This window comes from Malurus melanocephalus, unplaced genomic scaffold, assembly GCF_030028575.1.
Source record: "Malurus melanocephalus ecotype Western Australia unplaced genomic scaffold, MMel_1.1 scaffold_113, whole genome shotgun sequence".
Taxonomy (NCBI): domain Eukaryota; kingdom Metazoa; phylum Chordata; class Aves; order Passeriformes; family Maluridae; genus Malurus; species Malurus melanocephalus.
The window spans coordinates 75560-99607 of NW_026623345.1; the positions used below are offsets into that span (position 1 = coordinate 75560).

Genomic DNA, 24048 nt, shown 5'->3' on the forward strand with positions numbered 1-24048 from the left:
TCTGGCTCGGAGGGACACGGGGCACACACGCTCCGCTCGGGTCGGCGGCTGCAGCGTTCTGCAGGCACGGAGGGCGGAGCGCGGCGCTAAAAGCGCGGTGCCSGGGCCGGCGGGGGATTCCCCGTCCTGACGTAACGAAAAGGCTCGGGGATCCCGCCCCTCGCCAGCCGGGCAGGTGGTGGCGTGTCCGGACGGCGTCGGGCGATCCGCRTCGGACAGGGACAGCGCGTCCGCTGCCGGCCCGGAAAGGGTGCAGGGATGCGGTGTGCGGGGCAGGAGCAGACGGGGRATGGGCAGTGCGAGGGGCGGACCAGGTGGAGGGTTGGGGGGTGCTTAGGGAAAAGGGGACGGAGGCGTGGGGTGGGCTTGTGGCGGGCCAGGGGTTTGCCTCATCTAGGTAAGAAGAGGCAGAGGGGCGAGGTGGGTTTGCTGTAGGCAAAGAGAGATGGGAGGGTGGGCTCTGCTTCTGGTGGTGGTGGCCCAGGAGGGCGGRMAGGGTTGYGATCGTGATGAGGAAGAGRCAGAAGGATGGAGAGTGCTTGGACAAGCAGAAGAAGGGGATAGGGGGTGTTATTAACTCAGAAGCATAGAACAGTTTGATATGGAAGGGATATCTTAAAGGTCATCTAGACCAGCACTTCTGTGTTTTGCTGCCTGTAGCCACAAAGACAGAAAGATCTTCAGCTAGTTCGGGTTGCTCGAAGCCCCATCCAGCCTGACCTTGGGTGTTTCCAGGGGATGGAATATCCACCACCTCTCTGGGCAGCCTGTACCAATGTTACATTATACTTGTAGAAAACTCCTTCCTTATAGCTAATCTAATCCATGCACCTATAGTTTAAAATCATTGCCCTTTGTCCTATTGCAAAAGGCCCTTCTCAAAAGCCTGTCCCAACCTTTATTATAGGCCCCCTTCARYTACTGGAAGGCTGCAATAAAGAATCACCAGAGCCTCCCTTTCACCACGCTGAATAACCCCAATTCWMTAAACTTCCATTCTATTCAAGGTGKTGCTGACTTTGCCCTCAAACCAACCATGGGGAGACAAAGTAGCCTGTGCTCATGTACCAGTTGCAACTTGGGGTCACCATCCTGCTGCTGGATCCTCCCTGTGGCAGTGAGGGGCCTGCAAGGCATAGCTCTGGCTGACACATGCCAGGGCATGATTACCTGTGCTTGCTGTAATTATAGATGGTGCTTTTTGCAAGAAACAAAAGCTGGAACCGAGACGCCCTCCTGTCTTTGTGGTTGTTGCACAATGTTAGGAGAGCTGACAGTGATACATGGATCACTCATCTGCCTCCCATCTCTGAGAGAGTTATTTCATGTTGTGGCACATGGCAAGGACTTCTGCTTTTARGGGAAAATGAAAACTGCTTGATGTAAAAAAAAAAAGCAAGGATGACTCAGGCATAACAAAGAACTGACTTGTGGCTGAAAGGCAGTAAATTACTACCTCTCCCATCAAAACACAACTTCAGATGTCACAGTGTAGTACAGACCTACAACAGGATGTTGAGAAGCTCCAWCCCATGGGGTAGCAGCCTCTGAAGTCAAGTGTCTAGAAATGCTGGTGACTTTGAAGTTGTGTTAAAAGGTGAACCATTCACCAGCTCAGCACAGACACAATTTTCCCTACAATTTCCCAGAATAATGGCACACTGGAAACAGGGCTGGTTTCTCTCCCTGTGTAGGAAACCTCAGCCCCCTTGGTGCTGCAGGGCTGGCAAGTGTAAGGGCAGCTCATGGATAGGACATTTCTCAGGGTGAGATGTCTAAATGAAAGTTACAGTTGGATGAGGCTTTTGCAAGGATGTTCCCAAAAACAGTAAACTGGGTGTGTTGGCACCACACAGTGCACCCTGCCAGGTTGTGGCCTGCTGTCAGAGCAGCTTAGGCTGGCCACAGAGGATTTTCTGATATTTTGGAGAATGTATTTCCTTTGTCTCTCAGCTGGTATATAACCTATATGGCATGCAGCCTTATTTCCTTGACCTGTTGTGTTTAGGGTYTCTTCAACTGTGTGAGCACCTCTGTTAGTAACTCAGCCCTGCTCAGGCAGAGCTGGCCTTTGGCCACGTCATTCCTGTTACATAAGAAACTGTTTCCTCAAAACGAGTTTGCTGGGTTTTAGGTGGTGGCAGGGCAGGTAAACAGGTCAGGAGGATGTCTGCATGACGTGCCGTCCCTTGTGGCCAAGGCGTCGTGATCTGCAGCATGGGGTGCCCGGGGCTACCTCTCACAGCCCCAGCCTGGAAGCTGCTCCAGAAATCACAGCAGCCTCTCTGGAATGTCAGCACGGGGGCTGGGGTCCTCACTGAGACGCCCACATGCCCCTCCTGCTCTCAGCTCTCAGCCATACCCTGTGCAGGAAAAATGCCCACAGCTCACACAGATCCCTTGTGCTGCTGGCACATGTGTGTGACTCTGATCATTTATTTGGCTTGTTTAGACAGAGCTGGGTATGACCTGCGGCTTGTTCTTCTTCATGAATCTGGAGACAGATCAAATACTTGGGCAAATTATTTRAATTACTCTTCCTCCAGTGAGGCCAAAACCAAATTAACCTCAATCCTGTCCTGCTCAGCAACACTTCCTCACCCTGAGGGCAGATAAGCTTTAAAGGCAGCTTCTCTCTATGATCCTACAGTCGCWGAAAGAGATGGGCCCTTCTTTTGGGCACATGTAGGAGAGGAGATTCTTTGCTGTCAGGGCAGCTGAGCATAAACCAGTGGGATAGCCAAGTTGCAGACATCCATTTATTTTCTTTGTTTTATTTTAAAATAGTGTTAAAGGTAATAAAAACTGGGTGAAGGGGACACTTTAGGGTGCAAAATGGGTTAACAAACCAACCTGTGAGCCAGACCTCCTGAAGTKCTGTGTCCCCCTTGCTGCAGTCACAGCTTTTGTATCTGAGTGCTGTGGTTCAGTGCAGGGTGACTCCCTGTTGTTTAGAGGGGAGCTGACTCCAGATCCAAATCTGGCCCACATCCTCGCAGGGTTTTACTGGTGTGCGAGGGAGTCACCGATGTGTAAATCACAGCCCATTTTGGGGGGAGCAGCACACGGAGGGGGGGCCGCTGCTAATTACAGCATTGTGCAACAGGGGCTGAGTGAAACACAGTTCATTGTGGTTTCAAAAGCCACCAGCGAGCTCTGACGTTTTCTTGTTTCGATTCCCTTAAATAAAGAAGTGTATCTGTGGGAAGCACAGGTCCCTGGGGAGCTGCTCTACCAGAGAGCCACAAAAACTGCTTCTGGCTGTGGCTGCAGAGTCCCCAGGTGGCCACAGCCATGGCAGGGAGAAAAGCAGCAGCCCAAGGAACACTGTCCATCCGGAGCAGCCTTCCAGTTATTTCTTTAATGCCATTTAAATTTACTACAATCACAAGCTGAAAAGAGAAAATCATCTTGAGATAACGTGCCCCAAGCTTCACCGGTGTCTGGGCGATGTGGTTTTGTCAGGATCATGTCACTGAAAGACAGCACATGACATAGTCTCAACACACAGAACAACAGTGGGCAGGCTCGCTGAARGGAAATCGAATGTTGCAGAAACGAAAACAAGAGTGGGAGAGAAAGGAAGCTAGGTGTTTTTTCTTTGAACTCAGTTATTTGTGCTGAATCATTTTCAAGCCGTTTCTGTGCCTCCCTCGATGATTTTAAATAAATCTCTGATATTGTTTCATCACTGGAGTTTATCTTCTCATCTTCCCAAGACTGGTGTTGACAGCTCTTGTGTTAACTGAGACGCTGTTTGTTTTTCTGCCTCCCTTTTCCTGTTCCTGCAGACTGCAGAGTCGGCAGTTCCTGTTGATCCTTGTGTGTCTCTGCCCCGAGCAGGAAATTCGGCTCTATTGTCAGGAACACAAACCAAGGTCATTTCAGGAAAGTGCAGCAGCGTGCGGCTGTGGGCGATGCCGAGAGAGGGTGAGGACAGCCGTGGATAAGATTTTTTTGGTCTGTTTTTTGGGGTGGGAGTTTTTTGGTTTGGTTGGGGCTTTTAAAAATTCTTCTTAAATTACTCTAATTCTTTGATTTTCTCTTTTCCAGCAACTTCCCTCCAGGGACCTCTCTCACTGTTACAAGTAAAGCTTCCTAAATCCTTCAGCCTTAAGCATTAATCTCAACCTCACTTTTCAAGGAAATGGTCTTKTTCCGGGTTAACAATATTCTGGTGGCACCTGCAATAAAGCTYTGGCCTCCAGCAGCTACTGCTGCGCTGCTGACACCTCCACTGTGGTGAGGGAAAAGGTTAATGCAGCTTTCAGTAGTTAAATTAAATTCTCCACCTAATTTTTCTTTGATTTGACAAGATGATCCCACACCACCCAGGAAAAGAAACTAAGGAGAGCTGCCCGTCCACTGCTGGGATATAACCCGACTTGCACAGAGCTCATCTGCTGTTTAGCTGTTATCTAATGCCCTACAATTAATTCYTAGGCTCTCCCTCCTATACTGTTCTCTGTTGCCTCCTTCCCTTGAAACTTAGGCACGTAATTTTCTTAGCAGAAGTTGTATCTGAGTGTTGATAATTAGCAGAAGTTGAACTGCATGGTTGTCACAGATTACAGTGCTCTGTCACTCACTGGTAGAGGGATGAACATGCACTCCTATTCCTCTGTGACCACCTCTGTGTGAAGCAGGCAGCACTAATTCAGCAAAATGCTGCTGAAAGGTGACTCACATGAGTCTGGGCTGGTGCCTGTCCAAGCCAGAATGGGCCAGGCAGTTTTTGTGCTGGAGCAGTAACTTTTGGTTGAGGACAGGGTTGATTAGCAGAGACACTCCTTGAGTGTACCAGAGTTTATACTGACTGCACGCTCTTTAGTCAAGGAGTAATTGTGAGGAACCTGCGCTGACATAATTTTCCTGGTCTTGGGCTATGACCTGTTCTAATTTAGGTGGGGCACATTGTCTGGTGAGCTGAATTTTGTGTGAAAGCAGAAAACAGAGCCCCTGTAGCTTCCTTGTAAGGTCATTCCCATTTCAGCCCCTGGGCAGTCACCAAAGCTTTCTAGCTTTCTGAAAAGGTTGCAAGAGAAGGAAAGATTCACTAGGTAGTTTTTCAAGTGGGTTTTAGCACCTTGAAGTTGACCCTTATAAGAGGCAATCTTTGCAACTGCTGTGCAGAAGTAGTACTTAGTAAAGTAAACACTGGCGTTGATGGCTGTTCCTTGAGGCTGGTATTTGCTGGAGAGCTCTCCTCCTCGTGTGTAGGTGTCTGTGCAAACGCCAGGCATAGCGCTAGCACAGCTGCACCRTTGCTGCTGGGTTTGTGCAGAGGTCTTCCCTTGCACGGTCACTACGGCTGTTTTCTGTCTTGCTATCTTTGCTGAGAATGTGAATGTGCTCCATTTCTGAAATTCTTYATTGCTTGCTGCTCTGCCAGATCTTTTTCGGGTTCTGCCTCCCTTGTTTTCCTGGTTCCCTTGTTTCCTGCACCTCCCCCGCACTTCGTTGTAATTTTTGTGTATAGTCAATGCAGAGGCGTAGGGTTGAAAGAAAATCAGGGAAATCCCATTTGTGAGACAGTTGCTGCTTAGCTGGCATGCCACTGCCTTGCAGCTGAGGSAGCAACCTGGTATCCCCCACAGGGCTCATTATTGGTGATTGCTGTGAATCAGTGAAGTCGAACAGGAGTGTKAGAGAATCCAAGCAAGCTTTTCTGGACACCAGCAGGGGAACCTGGCATTCCCAATATTGCACAGAGCCAGTGCCTCAACACTGCAGTGTCTCCCCTGTACCTTTCCAATGCTCTCCAGATGGCACAGGTGCTGTTCTGCATGGGCGGGGGATTTTCAGRTTACTGTGAACAATGATTTCTTTGAGACGGGTTTTGGAAGTGCCTTGTTTGAACAATCTCTGTTCGGATAAGGAATCTCTCAGTGTGCCTCAATCCCACAAAAGAGACTTAGAGTGGAAAAGGTTTTAAATGGAGCYTCTCCTATGTGGAAAGGCTGAGAGAGATGGGATTGCTCAGCCTGGAGCAGAGATGGCTTGGGGGTGACCTACGTGTGGCCTCCAGTAGCTGAAGGGAGCTGAAAAGAACAACCAAGAGGGACTTTTTACAAGGGCATGTAGTGACAGGACCAGGGGGAATGGCTTCAAACTGGCAAAGGGTGGGTTTACATTGGATTTTAGGAAGAAATTCTTTACTGTGAGGGTGGTGAGGCCCAGGCACAGGTGGCYCAGAGAAGCTGTGGATGCCCCATCCCCTGGAAGTGTTCAAGACMAAAYTGAATGGGGTTCTGAGCAACCTGATCTGTGCATGGCAAGGGTTGGAACAAGATCTTTAAGCTCACTTCCAACCCAAGACTTTCTATGATTCTGTRATTCTCTGAACTTAGAGCMAAAGGTRGAAAGATTTAATAARAGAATGCAGGGACTGAACCAAAGTGGAATATAGTATCTTTTGTGAAACATCCTCCCTTCAAATTTTTAGGGCTTTAAAAAGTGTTTAAATATTTGATTCACCTCTAAAGATTAGAATAGATACTTTTGAAAAAGGTAGATGGTATGTTCAATGTAATAACAAAAGGATCTCCTTTACAATTTGAATTGCCAGTGATTTATGTGAATAAATCATTAGGTGTGTTTTGTTTGGGATACTGGGGCCATGTCTTTACAATAGCAAAGAATGAAAAAAAGGGAATGTGATTTAGGTTACACTTCAAAATGTCTCTTTAGGAAGAAAAAAGCACAAAAGAATGAGATTTTATTGTGAATGCATCACCACAGACATCAGGAGCAGGCAGGACTATGGCAGCAGGTTGTTCCCCTGCCCCAAACCGGCACATCTGCACACACACATGCCGCTGATGTGCATCCGTTGTAGGGTGGTAAATTGTGGTAAATTTACCATCCATTGTGGTAAATTCCACAAGAGAACATTGCTGGGGGAGGCTGKGGCGTTTCCATTGCAGGCTGTGCAAGCTACATTGTGGCGGTGTGAAACCTCTGCACAGGAGGTGCCTTTGTGGGCTGTGCAGGCTGAGAAGTGGCGCAGGATGAGATTGTGCCTKGGTGAAAGCTGTCAGGATGGCAACYAGCTGTGAAGRCAGAGGGACCATTTGACTCATCACTAGTCTGAAACAGATTTAGTCTGAGAGTGCTGACAACATCCCGTGTTGTGAGGTAGTTTCACTTTAAAACTTTGTGACTGATAACGCTGAAATGAGCTMATTTCCTTTTTTATTTTTCATTTTCAGAAACACACAGAAGAAGAAGGGGCTGCCTTTTGCTGCCTTTTCTGAACGGGAGACAAAAGCCTCCCAGGAAATGGGAAGTCCCCCACAGCTGCTCTGCAGATAAGCCCCAGGAGCTTTAGGCACGAAGGGCTGCAAGAGCAAACGTGTTGGTGGCCATGACCTTGCACAGAAATGGAAGGGAGCTTGTCCCTTCCTGCCAAAAAGGACTCCCTTTGGGCTCCCAGTGCTTTTTCTGTGAGCATGAGCAGTCCCCAGAGAAGAGGAGGAGACACTGGAAGTGGTTGGACAAGGTTGTCAGTGACAGCAATGCTGTCCTCCCTGAATGTCTGTGACTGTCCTGACCTAACCATTGGATCCACCCAGTTCTTGGCTTCAGCAGAGCSCTGCTGTGGGGAGCAGATCCATGCAGCACCACCAACTGCAGCTCATCACCCCCTCTTTGCTAAGTGACCCCCACATCAGAGATCCTGCCTCATTTATTTCCAGGGAAAATAAAYTGTACATTTCAGGGAATGTAAAACCAGCACTGAGCTGATTTTTGATATCCACGCTGGCTCTGAATGTGGGGACAAGCTTCTCCCATGCATCCACGACCCTGTGTTGGGGATGGTGTGTCCTCTCACAGCAAGCACATTTCCGGCTGTGGTTGTGCAGCTGAGGGGTGTTGGTTACTGGTGTGAGAGGGAAAGCTGTGAGGMTGACCTTTGGCATTAATAATGCAAACAAAAAAGTGAGAAATAACAAGTCTCCCTTCAAGGGTAAGGACACCGTGTTCTTCCTCACCAGAGACTGCTCTGCAGATGCACCGACTGTCTCCAAGGAGTGTAAAGGAGAAGTAAATAGGGGAAACAGGAAAAAGGAGGTTGCACTAAACAACTGGTGTTTTTTGCACTTTAAAACCAGTTTCTATTCTCTGGACCCCATGTGCTATGAGAAGGCACCAGTGTCAGCTGTTCCATGCATCCCTCATGGGTCTGGGTGCTGTGTRTGTGTGCCCTGTGCCTCTCAGCAGGGCTGCCACCATCCCCTCCTGCTCCACATGTGCAGGAGAGGAGTGTGGATGCCCAGAGGGAGAAAACAGAGGRGGGTCATCCTGACCAAGTGTGGGGGAGGTGTCCCACAGGTGCAGGTGTAGGAGCTGACCTCATGTGGCAGCATCTTGGGTTGCATCATATTTTGTGGTCATGATGCCATCCTCCCTGCCTATTTCATCATCTTGTGGTGGGCAATGGTGTGCAGCAGGGAGAAAGTGCACACRGGCTGCAACTCTGGAAGGAGCTCTCAACCTGCAAAGACACAGGAAGTCGGTTGGTTTTGTTGTTGGTTTTTTTGGGTTTTGTTGTTTTTTTTTTAATTTTTTGGTTTTAGTTGGTTTTTGGGTTTTTTGTTTTTTTTTTTTTTGGTTGGGTGTTTTAAGGTTTTTGCTTCATGTTTTTTGTGTGTTTCTTTGTTCTGTGTACTKTTTTGGTTTTAACATAGGGCAATTTAATTGTTGGGTGTTTTCAGGGGTCTGGCAAGGGTGGGGCTGCTGTGACCAGGCTGTACCTGTGGTTAAGGCAGAGCACGGTGWTGGAGAGGTGAAGGTAATGCTGTGCTGAGGAGGTGACAGAGAACCTTGGGGAAGGGGTGAGAGGTGGAGAAGCCTACCTGGACTGGCACCAGCTGCTGACCACTTCCTTTGTAGCTCTGCAGGAGGATGGGGACAGTTTTGCAGCACAGACACACAGAACCCTGAACCGTCAAACGCCTATGCAGTGATAAACTGACAAGGTATGATTTGTACAGTCTTTTTTGGGATCACAGTGCTGCTGGCACAGAGCCACTGGGAGATGCTCTGGGGAGATGARCAGGATATCAGGGTGCCCTAAGGAMTGAATGACCCAGCAGGTGCACCAGGGAGCAGATTCAGGGTGGGATGTCCCATGCCAAAAGGGCTGCAGGGTCCCACTGAGCACGGCAGARAGGAAGAGAAAGTTGGCAGCCCACTCTGAGGGGCACTTGGARCAGGCTGCCCAAAAAAACCCCACACCCATGCGAGGGCGCTTTGCTTTGTATCCCACTGGTGTGGTTCACCTCCTGTGGGGGGACAGTGGGGTCTGGCTCTGCTATCCCAGGGCATCGTGGTTTACCCTGTAGCTGCTGGGGTGCTCATGGTGACCCCATGGTGTGTGCTCCTTGTGGGGTCACTCTGTGGGGTCTCCCATGTGACCTGGGATGTCCTGCAGGGCCACAGGGTGTGGGACCAGCTGGACTCAGGACTGTCAGTGTAATCATTACAACCTGAGCTTTGTGTTCCTGCTGCCCAGCAGAGGCCACATTGGGCAGAAATCACGGTTTATCCAGCAGTGAGGGCATCTGGGTCTCCTAGCCCAGAAATTCTCAAGCTCACAGAACTGCATATCTGGCCAACAAAATTGGCAGTGACAGTGTCAAGTCTAAAAACACAAAAGGCTCAGACCAGAAAAACCCACAGAAGTTTGGATGCTTAGTCAAATTAAATGACTTTCTGTTTTGGCTCAGGGCTGAATCGCTATGAAAACCGCCTTTTTTGTGGTATCTCAGCATTGCCAAAATCAGAAATTACATCATCCRAAATCAGAAATTACATCATCCATCAAAACAACAAGTAAAATACCTTGTCAGGCTTTTTTAAGCCTCAGTTTAAAATGTCTTCATATGGTACCTGTGAAAACAGACTCCTGAGAGCCACCAGTCAATGACCTGCTTCAGTTCTGGGCAACATTTTGGGGGATGAGTGAGAATCTGTAGAAACCCTCTTTATGAATTTATCCCCCAAATTATGAAGTATGTACAATAAACAATGCATGGAATTTAGTATTGACATCTCTGATAATCATTGGCTTTCTCCACCCTGTTTCTGCTTTTCTTCCTGTCTCCACTTTTCTCTTCCTTCACTTTTTAAAAAAAATTATTTCTTTTTTAAATGTTAATGCTTCTAGATTTTGAACAGCAGTTTGTATGTTCCATCTAAATGATGTCCTAACAACCAACTACATCTAAAAATTAAATAATTGAATTTAAGGATATCTGGTAAACAATAAACATAGTGATCTTCAATTTTCTGTTTTGTTAATTTTGGTCTAGTCATCCTAGGTCATAAGATACTTGAGATGAGGGTTATTAGCTCATGACATCAAATTGTCATTAATAGTACTGACTTAATTAACATGTGATCAAATTACACTGCTAATTTACAGGTCATTTATAACAGAATGGTTGAAAATGTGGTGTATAAATGTGGTTGGAGCAATCACCAAAACTGCACATTTCACCTGGTACTTATGAGGAGTTYAAAGGAAGATTCCATTTTTTCACAGATACTTAGGCAAAGTGAAGTARGTAAGCTGAAAACCTCTGAGGCACAGCTCCCCTCTAGAACCAGAGCGAGGGTATTACTTCTTCATTGCAGTACATTTGCAGGGTTCCTTCCTAGAGAAAGATTGCAAACATCCTCAGCTGTGATTTCCTGTATTCATTCTGATGTGACCCCACCTGGAKTGCTGCCTCCAGCTTTGGAACTCCCACCATAAAAATGACGTGGCCCTGGGAACAAATCCAGAGGAGATCAGTAAGGTGACCCTGTGAAAACAGCCTGAGAGAATTGGGGTTTTCAGCCTTGAGAAAAGAAGCCTCTGGGAGATCTTCTAGCATCTTCCAGTGCCTAAAGGGGCTACAAGAGAGCTGTAGAGAGACTTTTTGCAAGGGTAGCAGTGATAGGACAAAGGATAATGGCTTTAAACCGAAAGAAAAGAGCTTAGCATAGATATTAGAAATAAATTCTTTACTGTGAGGGTGGTGACACTCTGGCACAGGCTGCCCAGAGAAGCTGTGGGTGCCCATCCCTGGCAGTGGGTGCTCTCAGGCTGGATGGAGCCCTGAGCAACCTGGTGGAAATTGTCCCCAGAACAAGGCAGGGATTTGGGATAAGACAGTCTTTAAAGTCCCTTCCAATGGAAACCATGGCGTGATTCTATGATTTCATTTTTCAGTTATTTTTTATATCCTTCCAAACAGAATAGGATCCTATAAATTCAACAAGCTGAAAACTTGTGTGCAGGTGAAAAAAAAAAAAAACCCACAAGCTGAGAAAAGGAGCCATTGGCAGCCAGGAAATGGAGCCTGTTCAGTGATCTCCCACCAAGATCTTGGAGGACACAGACATCTCCCACGAGCAGAAAACAGTGTGCTGCCTGCAGAATAAGAAAAAGGGCAGGTTTTATTAAAGCAGAATCTGTAGGCATTGTAGCTGTGGTGCAGAAAGRTATTTTCTGCCTGCCATTTTCATTTAGTGTGCTTAGCTCTCCTCCACAGTCCCAGGGGTTTGCTGCTCAGCTGTGTTTCAGAGCAGAGTTTTTGGAGGSAGTGCTGGAGGCAGCCTGCTGCTGAAGTGCTGTGCGCTCAGCCATGAGGAAAGAGACTTTCTCGTGCCCTTCTCTGAATAGCTGAGGTCATTCCAGCTGGATGCATCCGGCTGCTCTTCCATCCCCACCAGCAGCCAGCATACAGTCACACCCAGCAGCAAGGCTTTCAGCACATCCTGGTGGGCAAAATCCTGAGCTGTGGGCTGGAGGAGTGGGCAGTGACACGGATTGGGATCTGGCTGAGGGGCAGAGCCCAAAGGGTCACCAGCCAGTGGCACAGGGGCTATTTGGAGCCTGTCATTAGTTGTGTCCCCCAGGGTTCCACACTGGGCCCAGTCGTGTTTAACTCACTCCTCAGTRACCTGGAGGAAAAGCCAGAGGCTTCCTCAGCAGTTCACTGATGTCACCAACCTGGGGAGTGGCCGATAGCCCAGAGGGCTCTGTGGCCCTTCAGAGGGACCTCGATGAGTTGGAGAGATGATTCCTCTTCTTGGGCAGAGAAAAACTGCCTCAAGTTCTACAGAGGCGAGTGCAGAGTCCTGCACTGGGGAGGAACAACCCCTGGCATGGGGACAGACTGGAGGTGAGCTGAGGGGAGCAGAGGGATGAGGCCCTGGGGATCCTGGGGACAGCAGAGTGTCCCCATGTGGGCCAGCAGGGCCCTGTGGCCAGGGAGGAGCAGCAGGAAGAGCATTTGCAGCATTTGCAGCAGGGGAAGGGAGGTGATGCTGCCCTTTCTCAGCCCTGGGGAGGCACATCTGGGCTGCTGTGTCCAGTTTGGGGCTCCTCAGTGCCAGAGGGATGAGGGGCTCCTGGAGCAGATCCAGGGGAGGGGGACAGAGGGGACCAAGGGACTGGAGCATCTCTTATGAGGAAAGGCTGAGAGAAATGGGCTTGCTCAGCCCAAAAAGACATTACTGAGAGGGGAACTCATCAATGTCTGTCAGARCCTGCAGGGAGGGGTCAGGGATGGACCAGGCTCTGCTCAGTGGTGCCCAGCGATAGGACATGAGGCAATGGGCAGGAACTGAGGCACAGGAAATTCCACCTGAACACAAGAACTAACTGCTGTGGGGTGACTGCACATTGGAGCAGATGCCCTCAAAGGATGTGGAGTCTCCCTCATTGGAGATGCTCAAGAGCACTCTGGACACAATCCTKTGCAGTGTGCTCTAGAGTGTCTCTGCTTGGGCAGGGAAGCTGTACCAGATGAGCCACTGTCCTTTGCAAGTCCTTTGCAACCTGACCCATTCTGTGATTCTGTGAAATGTGATGGAAGAAAATTCTCAATGTGAGTCGAGGAGTATTTGACAATAACGTTACAGGAATGGAAGTCAAAGTCACTGCGTTCTCTGGGGCAGTCAGGTCAGTGCATTTTCCTGTGGCTGGGAAGTGTTTAAGCCCATGCTGTGGGCTTGGGGAAGAATCAGCACAGCACGTTAAGCATTGCCAGGGCAGCTCAAACACAAGCTGTAATGGTGGCTTTGGGGCAGCTGAGAGAGAAGATGCTTGGACTACCGAAAACAGAATGGGCATGAAGTGGTATTTCTCCTCTTTTGTTCTACCAGTTTCTGGCAATAAAGACTCTCCTTTTCAGGTGATACATTTAAGAGCTACCCTATTAAATAAATATAACTATACTAAATCCTAGAATGRTAAGTTTTCTTGTGAACCCATTTGCACTTTTGACTTGGACACTGCTGTTTGGCACTGTATCTAAATTCTGCACAGGAGTTACCAACCTGCAGCCTGGTTATCACAGCACCGAATTATCACCTAATTGTTTTTCTCTTGCTCTGCCTGTATGACTCATTCCTAATTTGCATCATTTGCAAGACACGTGAGATGGGTAACCACAGTAAACTTCAAAAATCCAGGAATGATGAGACATGTTGACAAAAATAAACCTAGGCCAAGCCTGCTCTGTCTCTGAGGATGTTTGGTTAGTCTGTTTAATTTATGCCCATTGGCATGGAAAATCAGCTGATGGGAGAGTCTCTTCAAGAACAAAACTGAGAAAAACTTTTCTGCACAGGAGGAAAGCAGTCATCAAAACTTGTCTATATAATTATGGACTATACAGATCTTATATTTACTGAAACAGAGGAAATGGAACAACTTTAAACTACATGTTTAAAATATRCTTCAGCCAATACCCAGAACAATTAAAATCTATCTTCATGTCTCTTTACTTTAGCCTTAATTAATGTTTCCACAGTTCGTAATCTCTGGTAGGGAGAAGAGGGTAAGAGGCCTCGCCACAATCCCTTTTTATAGTGTTTCTCTGATGGTTTAGCACTGAATTATCAGGAATTCTTACTTCTGTGTATAGACTAGCCCTGGATAATGTTGGTGATGGGGAAAAGGGATCCTCTTAAAAGAAAAACATTTTGAWGTTTTAGAGTAGTGATAATCTTTACATATTTACAATTGTAAATATAAACAGGACTGTGGGAAAAGCTGCACTCAATTAAGACCATTAAACTATGTTCTGAGAGGGTCTTAAAATATAAAACCTGTGTTAAAAAAAAAGAAAATAAGAAAAGGCTTCCAAGGACTCCTTATGGGAATCATTATATCTGCCTCTCTCCATCCTACACAGAATAAAAAAGAAGCCACTTGTTAAGTGGGGTCAGAAGTTCTGCTCATTATTAAATTGGTAGACAGTGTGATGGAAGGTTAGTCTTTGTTTAATGTTGATCCYTTCTACTCTTCATTGTGTCATGGGGTTTTAGCCTAACCACAGCCTCTCTGTGGAAATCCCCAACAGGTAATGTTTTCCCTTTCCTTTATTCCTTTGGCATTTGTTGTACAAAACCTATTTGGGAGCTGCTTTTTTCTCAAGCTATAGGTGCAGAGGGCAAAAATTGAAGGAGAGGCCACCCCAGGGAAGGACATAATCATCAGATAAGTAATTGTACCCCTTCCCTAAGTTCTTATCTCTGTCCTGCAGAGCTGGGAACAGAGCCAGGTTCAGGGCATTGTGACAAGTGTGCATGAACAGGGGATGGGATATACCATCTTCTCTCAGTRTAACAAACCCAGTTCAACACTTGCATCAATTGATTGTTATCCTTTCCCCTAATTCTGACCCCTGGACTTAAAACACTGCTGCATATGCTCAAAGAGCTTCTCCTCTGGGCCATCTGCATGAACACAGAAATTTCCCCTCTTGCAATATCACCTCCTCCTCTGCTGTTGAGTTGCAGATGCCTCRAATCCCCATCCATATTTCTGGGATAACAAGCATTGGAATGATGGTGCACTGAGAGTTCCCACCCCTCTGTCTGTGTGTTGGTGTCCCTGGAGGGGTGGGGTGATAACCACTGGTGCTTGCTCAGAGAAGTGGATTCCCCTCTGTGGTGGCTTCTGCCATCCGCCACAGGAAAGTGAAATAATCACAGGAACTCTCAGTGGTGTCTGACTCTGTTTTGCAGTTTCATGAGCTGCCAATCAACAGACTTCACTAAAGAGTAAAGTGAAGCTTGATTTCTTCTGTTCTTCCTTTCCCCCCCRCTTCTTTCTCCCTTCCTTACTTTTTTCTTCCATTTTTTTTCCCTTTGTTTCCCTCTTTTGCGAGAAGACATATTTGTGTACAACCTTTTTAAACCTCAGCATTTTGCATTGTAGGACTGCTCAGATATCAGCAAAACATATTTGTACTGTGCCCCAGAATGGAGGTACAGCAGATGAGAACTTTTGGCAAAATTTCATTTATTTGCTCACTGAGGTGGCCTGAAAAGCCTGATATTCAGGTTTACTCAAAGAGGACCTGAAATGACTCGTGGTCCATACCTGACCCTGTGTTTGAGGAAGATGCCCTTGTGACTGTGAACAATCTGTTCAACTGTATGATCAGGGCAACAAAGGCCCTGCCAGAGCAAGGAACACTTTGAAAACTGCTTTAAAATTCTCTGGTTTGGCCTCTGCCAGGTAAAACTAATTTAATCATTTTCTTTTCTTGTACTAGGCAGACTATAATGATGATCGGTCATGCTTACATAGAAGAACTTAATTTAAAAAAGGGAAATGAACAAGAGCAGAAAGCAGCTTGATTTTCAGAGGAAGATGATCAGACTTTGCATGGGCAGATGCTGATGCAGTGATGTTGAGACAAGCAGCTTCCAAATAAAGMCTTTATTTAGACATCTTTTATATCGTCTCCAAATGGAGGAAGGGAGTCCAGTGGCCTCTTTTTAACTTGATCACAGTCCTCCAAAATGCCTTCCCAGCTCTCAGAAGGGATGGWGAATGGGTTCTTACTGAGGATGTTTCTCAATCCAATCCTGAGAAACACGTGAATATGCCATGGATGAACCCCAGTGTTATGCTGCCCCTGGGGGACTTGGGTGTGAAAGATACTGTGAAAGAAGAGAGCAGGTAGGGTAGGGTGGTGGTGATGGTGAAAGTTTTGAAATTTCCAGGGCCTTTTAAGCTGCTTTGGGATGAAGGATAAAAGGAAAAGTGCAAGAGATGGTAAAGGATAAAAGCATKATGTTTATGGGGTCATATGTCCATGGCAGCAGTAACAAAAACGTGAAACCTGAATGGTCTCTGGCTCTCTTACAGCTCATAAAGCAAAACCTGTAGGAGCTGCTCAGAGCTCAGTGCAACAGCAGGAAGCTGTTACCAAAAATGTCACAGGTTCCTAGGACAGGGGGCTGTTCTGTGTTCTGCAGAGAGGAAAGGTAATGGAAACAAAAGCCTGAACATTCTGAAAATCCTGTGGTAATGAAGGTTTTGCAGGAGATAATTCAGAAACTGTAAAACCTAGAAAACWGGTATTGCATCACTTCGACAGGGGGTAATTTATTATTCCGCATGAGTGGGCACACTGCTGCCAGCCAGAAGTCACCCTGCAGAGCTGTGAGTCATCCCCTGAAGCAGCCCTCAAACCAGTAAAATTCATGTCAATTTTCCAGCTTTGCTTAAGTTGTGTATCCAGTCACCCTCACTGTACAAACCAAACCCTAAGTTACTGATTCAAAAACCACAAAAAAATGCACACCCTTTCAAGTCTGGGAGAAAATAAATATAGCAAATTTTTGCATGCTGTTATGAGCCCTTCAGATGTTACTTGCTGGCTAAAAGGCTTAATCCTGAAAAAGTCCCTGCTTTAAAGCACAGTGAAATGGGTCACCCTGTTTTGTCACGCTTCTGTAAATAYGTACATTGAAAGGTCCCCAAAGCCCAGTGCATTAATCTTCTCTATTTATAACTCYGTGAAAAACCTCAGACCTCACCTTGAAGCCTTCCCATAGCAGGTATCTTTTTGATTTAAACGTGGTTGCTGATGTCTGAGGTTTCCTTCACCTTGTAGCTCAGCCCTATCTGACTGGTTGTAAAGCTGTTTTCTCTGCCCAGCTACAACAGCAGATCCCTCTGGGCTCAGTGGGCTGAGCAGTTCCTTTCTGTGGTTATTKTGTGCTGTAATCAAAGATCAGTGTAGCTTGATTAAGAAGACCTTAGCCCTCAGAAGTTTATCCAGCTGAATGAGCTGCTGAAAAGAAGCACTGTCCTCTGCCTGGACCTCTCCAAGTGTCTCTTAACTTGTTTTATCGTTCCTGGCAGGTTGAAAAAGCAAAGAGCATCTGTAGGTGAGGCATGCCTGCCTCAGGGCCCAGGCTTTTTCTTAATGGCAGTTACTGAGAAAAAAAAAAAAAAGTGATCTGAAGGATGGAGCTCCAAGCCAGCTGTGAGAAAGCAGCAGACTCCTTCAGAAACTTAACGCCTTTCTCAGAGTCTGGGCAACATCACTGGAGGGGCTGGATCCCACCTTGGAAAACTGAGTTCCACTGTGTCAGTGTGAGGTCCTCAGACTAAGCTAGCCCCTTCACAGGACGGATTTCCTGATGGATAATTCGACATTATGTTTTTGAAATTCACACTGTAGCACAAAATCCTTCAGTCTGGAGGCAGGCACGATGCCATGCTATTAGACAGCCGAACAGAAATTCCGGTCAGCAGTTTGCAAACTGCTATGTGTTATCTCTGAAAGAGAATAAGGGAACAACAGCAGGCTTTCACTGTTTGAATTTGAAAACCTGATTTTAGAGTAGAATGTTGTATTTAGGGATACTTCTTGACCAGAGAAATTAGTTAAATCTATCAGAATTCTATTTTCTGGCCACTTCCCCAYTGTCTAGCCTGCACTGATGGCTGATGTTTAGTGGGGGCTCATGGAAGAGGGCAATAATTTTAGTCAGGTATTTTTAGTAAGAGAAAGAATTCCATTTATTGGGGAACGCCAAATGAAATTTTTTGCTTTTGATGCCTTATCTTTTCAGAGAAGCTGGGGACAGCTGTGGGGAGCTGGAGCCAGCTAGTTTTGTTTTGCATGAAAGCAACACTGCTGCAAGTTCTGCTTCAATGTCGTGAAGGTGCCTGAGTGGAAATTTTAGATCTRTGATTGTAGTTTGCAGCTCACTCAGTCAGAGATTAATTTTCTGACTTCACCAGAAAGGACAGGAGGTGAAAAATGGCCTTTTTTGGGTCATTTGGCCTCACTTGAGTCGTTCACAGCATCAGGGTGAAGTTTCCATAGCTGTGGTGTTTAAAGCAGGCCAGGGACTGAGAGGAGGGACATTTCTGGCACCTGTGCTTTGGCACAGTCCCCATGACAGCCGCCCACGAGGAGCAGCAGATGGGTTCAGCTCTCCTGGCCCTGCTCAGCTGTGGCTGATGCCGATTTAATTTCGTGTCTGGGCTTTGTGCCACCTGCAAGCCTCATGGGAGGCAGCCAGGAGCTCTCCTGCACGTGGGTGTCCATTCCCACACGTCTGTGTGTCCCCCTTGGGATGAGGGAGCAGCAAGGGCTGCCGTGTCCCTCTGGGAGAGGTCACCATCGGGTCAGCCAGAAGGGCAAACACAGACTCGTGTCTGGCTGGAGCTTCAGTATCTCCAATAAGAGCTGAGTCTCTCAGTACAGAATGTTTTGTGCCAGCCTTGGCTCTAAATTGTCCTTGGGGAAATGAGTGTTTCCTTCAACTCACTCTCCTGTGGGATGGGAGTTCCCTGTGCAGGGACCAAGTGGACAATTAATAAAAGCTACCCCAAAAAATTGTAAAATTTATAAAATGCCACTTACACTTGCGCTTAGTGAGCCATGCGAGATTTTGCTTGTCAGGGTTGTTGACYGGATGGTAGAACTCAGTGCTTAAAGTCCTGCTGCAGAGGTTTGTGCAATACAGAAATGCCATGTCTGACAGACAGGAAACCATCTTTGGCTGGTTTCACTGCAGTCCCAGCAGCCATGGCCTGACTTTCCTGTGCAGAAATTTATMTTCCAGTGCTTTATGGTTTTCTTTGTAGCAAGAGAAGGAGGTAAGAAATTTTTCACCAGTAGTGCCCATGGTTATATCTCACATCTCAGCAGTACAGGGAGGAGACCAAGAGGGTTTGCTGTGACTTACTATGGCTGAGGATTCAATTTCCAGAAATGGTAAGGAAGGATCATAGAGGAGAATCCTTATTTCAGAATGCCAAACCTTGCAGAACTGGACTTTAAACTAAAATTTGGACCTGTCTGTCTGGGTCTTTGGTTCAATCCAGAAATAATCAGGCATCAAACCCATTCTGAGCATTCCTGTTCAGCCTGGAGGTCAAACACATAATTTCTGCACATACCATCGTTCCCTCTCCAAAACAGGAAAGCAGTGATACCTCTGACTCCCATTAACCTTTAGTAAAGAAATCAAGGGTAGACAAAAATGACACCTACTGGACACACCTGGGTACCACCTACAACTTACAAATCTAAAACCAGAGGCCTTTTAAAGCAAAAGACTGCAATGACTGGGCTATTTTGGGGACTTGAGAGTCTAAGTGCCTCTGTTCTCTAACAGTTTTGTGGGGCACTGTTGTTATATTTATAGCAAACTGAGTTCAAATTCAGGACATCTAAGGGCAAGACCAGCATTTCTCAGGAAAATATTGTACTATTTCTGTGATTTAGTTCCCTTGCCCATAAATTGTTCAAGTTGTGTGGTTTCTTCCTTGCTCCATCAAGATCACATTGTTCAGTGCTTGAATTGTATTTTAGAGCCTGATATTTATTAAAACATATTGTTTATAACTCCTTATTTCACCCTAATGACAGGCATTCAAAGAAAGGGTGGAAAGGAGCAGCTTGGTGACCACCAACCCGTCAGCCTCACATCTCTGTGCCTGGGCATATCATGGAGCACCTYYCCTAYGAGGAAAGACTGAGAGAACTGGGATTGCTCAGCCTGGAAAAGASAAGGCTTCAGGGAGAGCRTTTTGTAGCCTTTCAATTATTAATATTTAATAGGAAAGACAGGAACAGATTCTTTAACAGGACCTGTTGCAATAGGACAAAGGGTGATGATTTTAAAATAAAAGAGGGCAGAATCAGATTGTTAAAAATAAGAAATGTTTCMCAATGAGGGTAGTGAAACAATAGACTGAACAGGTGGCTCAGAGAGTTGGTAGATGCCCCATCCCTGGAAACATTCAGGGTAAAGCTGGATGGAGCTCTGTGTCACCTCATTGAGGTGACATCCAAAATTTTCTATGATTCTGTGATTCTGTGATCCTTTGTGGATTAAAATTYAAGAGGTGGAGGTGGAAAAGGCAGGATGTCCATTCTTATACTAGCTAAGAAAAGTTCATCATCCCCAACTATTCTGATACCAAAAAAAATATTTTGATTTGACACATGGTAAATAAATGTTAACTTTTTATCCTGACAAATGTTGATTCTGGGGCCCAATCTAACAAGTCACAAAGGTGCTGTCCTGCTCTAGGTGACCTTTGGGCTGGAAGTCCTTAATTCAGGTGCTTATGCCAAGGCCATCACTGCTTGGGCAATGAGTGGTGTGAGAGAGATGTACTCCCTTAGGCTTTTCATAAAGCACATGGCACTTCAGGTTGGGTTTAGGGTCTCTTTTTGGGGCATAAACATCAGCTGACTCCTGATGGGGCCATTCAGCCAGGCTCAGACAGGAATGTGACAGCAGCAGCTTATGCCTCCAGTGATTTYATATTTCTCAGGGGGCTGTTACACATTCACTATCTAAGTGAATTTGACTCTTCTAGAAAGTACCATGCAGGATCAAAGAGAAGATAATTGTATGGGGAATTGCCTTGGCCATCTGRGAGAGATGCTGAATTTTTTTCTGATGGGATATTTTTTTTCCCTCATGTCTACTGCTTCATAATTGCCCTTCTTTTAATTAATCTGCCATGTTACTGGTTTTCACTGCTGCAAGATTTTCTAGCAGTTTCTTGCAAGTCGGTGTAGCGGTAACAAGGCTGTTTCACAAATCAGTATCAGTGATTGTGGGTTTATGATGCGGAATTCCCTTCTCTGAAAGGTGTGGCCAAGGCTGGGATAGGGTCAAGGTCAGCACCGCGTGTGGACAGGCTCACAGGTGAGTTCCATGGCTTGCTGCCAGATATTGGGAATCTGGGGCTGGATTAGAGTGAACACTGACAGGAAGTTTCAAATTTTRATGCAGAGCATCAGAATATTGGGCTTTACATACAACACATAGAACAAAACATGCTGGTGAAAGGAAAAACATCCTTAGAAAGAAAATCTAAAATAGAAAAACTCCCCCCAAAAAAATCTCTGACAAATGGAAGAATCAGAGAGATGCAATCAGAAACACTGCATATGCTCTGCTGATTATCAGCTGTGTGTGCAGGAGGTGTTTGTGTTGGAACAGAGAAATTCACCACAGTGGAACTTCTGTAGTGAATAATCAGAGATACAGGGATGTGAACTGGCTGTTTTATCCCATTTCTCAGTTGTGAGGTATTTTCCGGTGGCTTGGCTCCCCCTGCTGTGTGTATGAGCTGGTCTGAGACAGAAGGATTTGGATGGGCTTCTGAGAGAAACCAAAGGGGGCTTTCAGAAAAGAAAAAAAAAAGCCTACAGGAAATCTTGTGTCATAATGTGCCAGGATGTCACTTTATATTTCTGCTGGTGGTGTCCAATCCCCAGCAGCTTCACCAGCACTGGTGGAGCAGGGCAGGGGCTGGAGAGACCACTGCCAACATTCAGTTTGCTTATTAAGAAACGGACATTTCTAGTTTGTTACGGGAAGATCTCAATTTTCTTCCCACTGCTAAAACAACAGCTTGATATAAAATTTAAGAACAGTGTAAATTTGTATTTATTATTGCTAGAGGAGTTGTTTGCTCCTAATGGATAGTTAGTCTGCCTATTAACATTTTCATGCTTTTTCCTTATTAGCCTGGCTGGTTTTCTGTTTTCATTCAGGGRTCGCTTTCCCTTCTCATGAACCCGTTCCCACTGCAGGTTGAAAACAAACTACTGATGACTGTGTGCTGGTAGGTGTCTTATCAAAGGTGTCCCCAGGGCATTTGMAGTGAGCTGTTTCATTTGCCTCACTTCTACTGTGGATGAATTAGAACAATCAGTATTTCAGAGCTGCTTTAAGTGAACTCTGTTCACTAAGTTAAGAGGACAAAATACTTTTGCTTTGGGGCTGGATGTTGTCTGCCAGCTCCAGCTGGAACAACCAAGAGGTCAGTGAGCACAAGAGGCTGTCAAGCAGCTAATTGGTGGCAAAAATGAGCTATCAGCAGAAAAAAATCTTCAAATCCTGTAGGGTTTGTGTGCATAATACCTCCCCCCCCCCCACACATACTCCCAAGTTGTGCTGTAATAAGGTTAAAACTTACTAAAAATTTCCCCTGACCCAGAACAAGTCCAGCTGGTCTGAATTCTATCACAGATTATGTTTGTCAGAGAAGYTGGGGATGCCCCAACCCTGGGGTCAAATTGGATGTGATTCTGAACAACCTGGTCTAGTGAAAGCTGTCCCYGTCCATAGCAGTGGGGCTGGAATCAGATGATCTTTGAGGTCCCTTCCAGCCATTCTGTGATTCTACAATCAGGACTCAAACCCTCCATTAGGTGACTAAAGGAAGGATAAATTGCTCTTCTCCCCTGTTTTTTAGTAGCAGACCCATTTGAAAACTAAAGCTTGCATCCATACGAAGGTTCAGATTATTTAATGGGACTCTTTCTATTAGCTCAAAAAGTTTGGGACTAGGCTGTAAGTGAAACAAGAGGAAAACTTTTAACAATAGTTAGCAATGGCCTTTSCAAAAGCTCTGTTTGTTTCTTTGGGAGCTGCTGTTTAGCAGTACAGGATATCTAGAAATTTCCTGTCCAGGTACAGCAATGTAGGTGGGAGAGACCGAAAAAAAAGCTGCCTCAACTTTATTGTGTGTACCTGAACTCTCTGCTATTTCCTCCTATGTTGTGGTCATCTAGATTGTTTTAACAGACAAACATTGTTCCAGTCTTTGAATATTTGTTTTTCATTTGGGTTCAGATTAGATACACTGACAGGAAGGCTAATATGCTCCTTTCAGCCAAGTTTTCATTCCAGAGATGGCTGTTGATTAGCCGGACTCTGACCCTGAAAAACCACGGAGAAATGCTTTGGAACAGGCTCCTAGAAGGACTGAACTGGAAAAGATAAAAATGTACAGGACATTTCATCTACTTTTACACCAGTTTTATTGAGACTGACAGCATTTGAGCCCAGRCAATGGAGATATTGAGTTTATGGTGGTGTCTGCATTCCCTGGTGTTTTATCTTTAGTGTTACTCCTGTGGAATCAGAGAACTGAACTTTATAAGACAAAAGTAACATAAAATAATGCATATTAGATTCATGTATAGGCAAATGAGAAGTAGTTAAGCAAAGCTGCTTTGATTTTGAAAGGTATTTAAAATYATTATTCGATTTAAAATTCTAAATGAAATACAATGATACTGTAACACACTGTAAATCAGAATGTACAGACCTGTCAGTGTATCTTTAAATATGCCTGACTACTTCACTTTCTACCACCACAGAGAACAAGACACACAGTCATAGTCCAAGGAAACATGAGTCAACATATAATTATTTTTAATCTCAGAGTTCAGGGACAGTAGTAACCTGTTCTGCATCTTCAGACATCTGCAGGTGCATTTATTGATTGATCTTTAAGAAGTGGTTTAGTTCTGGTGTCACAGGCATTCCCAAAGGGGATTTGCAAGAGAGTGTAAAGGAAAAGTTAATCCCTGAAATACAACAGACTCTGCTGTATWCTGAGCAAAGCACTTTCCATTCTGGAGCTGGATTGGATTTGCACCATTAAAGAGTGCATCTGTTCTGCTTTATCCCTGATCAGGAGAGCTTCATCTCYGCTGCTGTTGCTAGCCCTGAAGGCAGGCAGAAGGTGGGAATCACATCAATAAAATCAGATTGATTTATTAGAGGAAAAGAGGAATTTGGTGGGTAACTGAAGCCTGTGTTAGAGCAGTTACTCAAACCATGGCCATTTTTGTGTTATAGCTGTGGACTGATGGCAGCAATAAAGGAGGGGAAYACCCAAGGTTTCAGGCCCTTAATCAAGCATAAATGAACATTGAATTAGAACCTTTAAATATGTGTGTATTGTCTTAC

At 45.8% G+C, this 24048-nt stretch overlaps 1 long non-coding RNA gene across 1 annotated transcript; it reads left to right on the top strand.

Annotated features, from left to right (window-relative positions):
• Positions 1–3848: 3848 nt before the first annotated feature.
• On the top strand, positions 3849–7731 carry LOC130575629 (uncharacterized). Its single transcript, XR_008965581.1, has 2 exons — positions 3849–3930; positions 7212–7731. It is a non-coding gene; the product is annotated as an uncharacterized LOC130575629 (long non-coding RNA).
• Positions 7732–24048: the final 16317 nt, after the last annotated feature.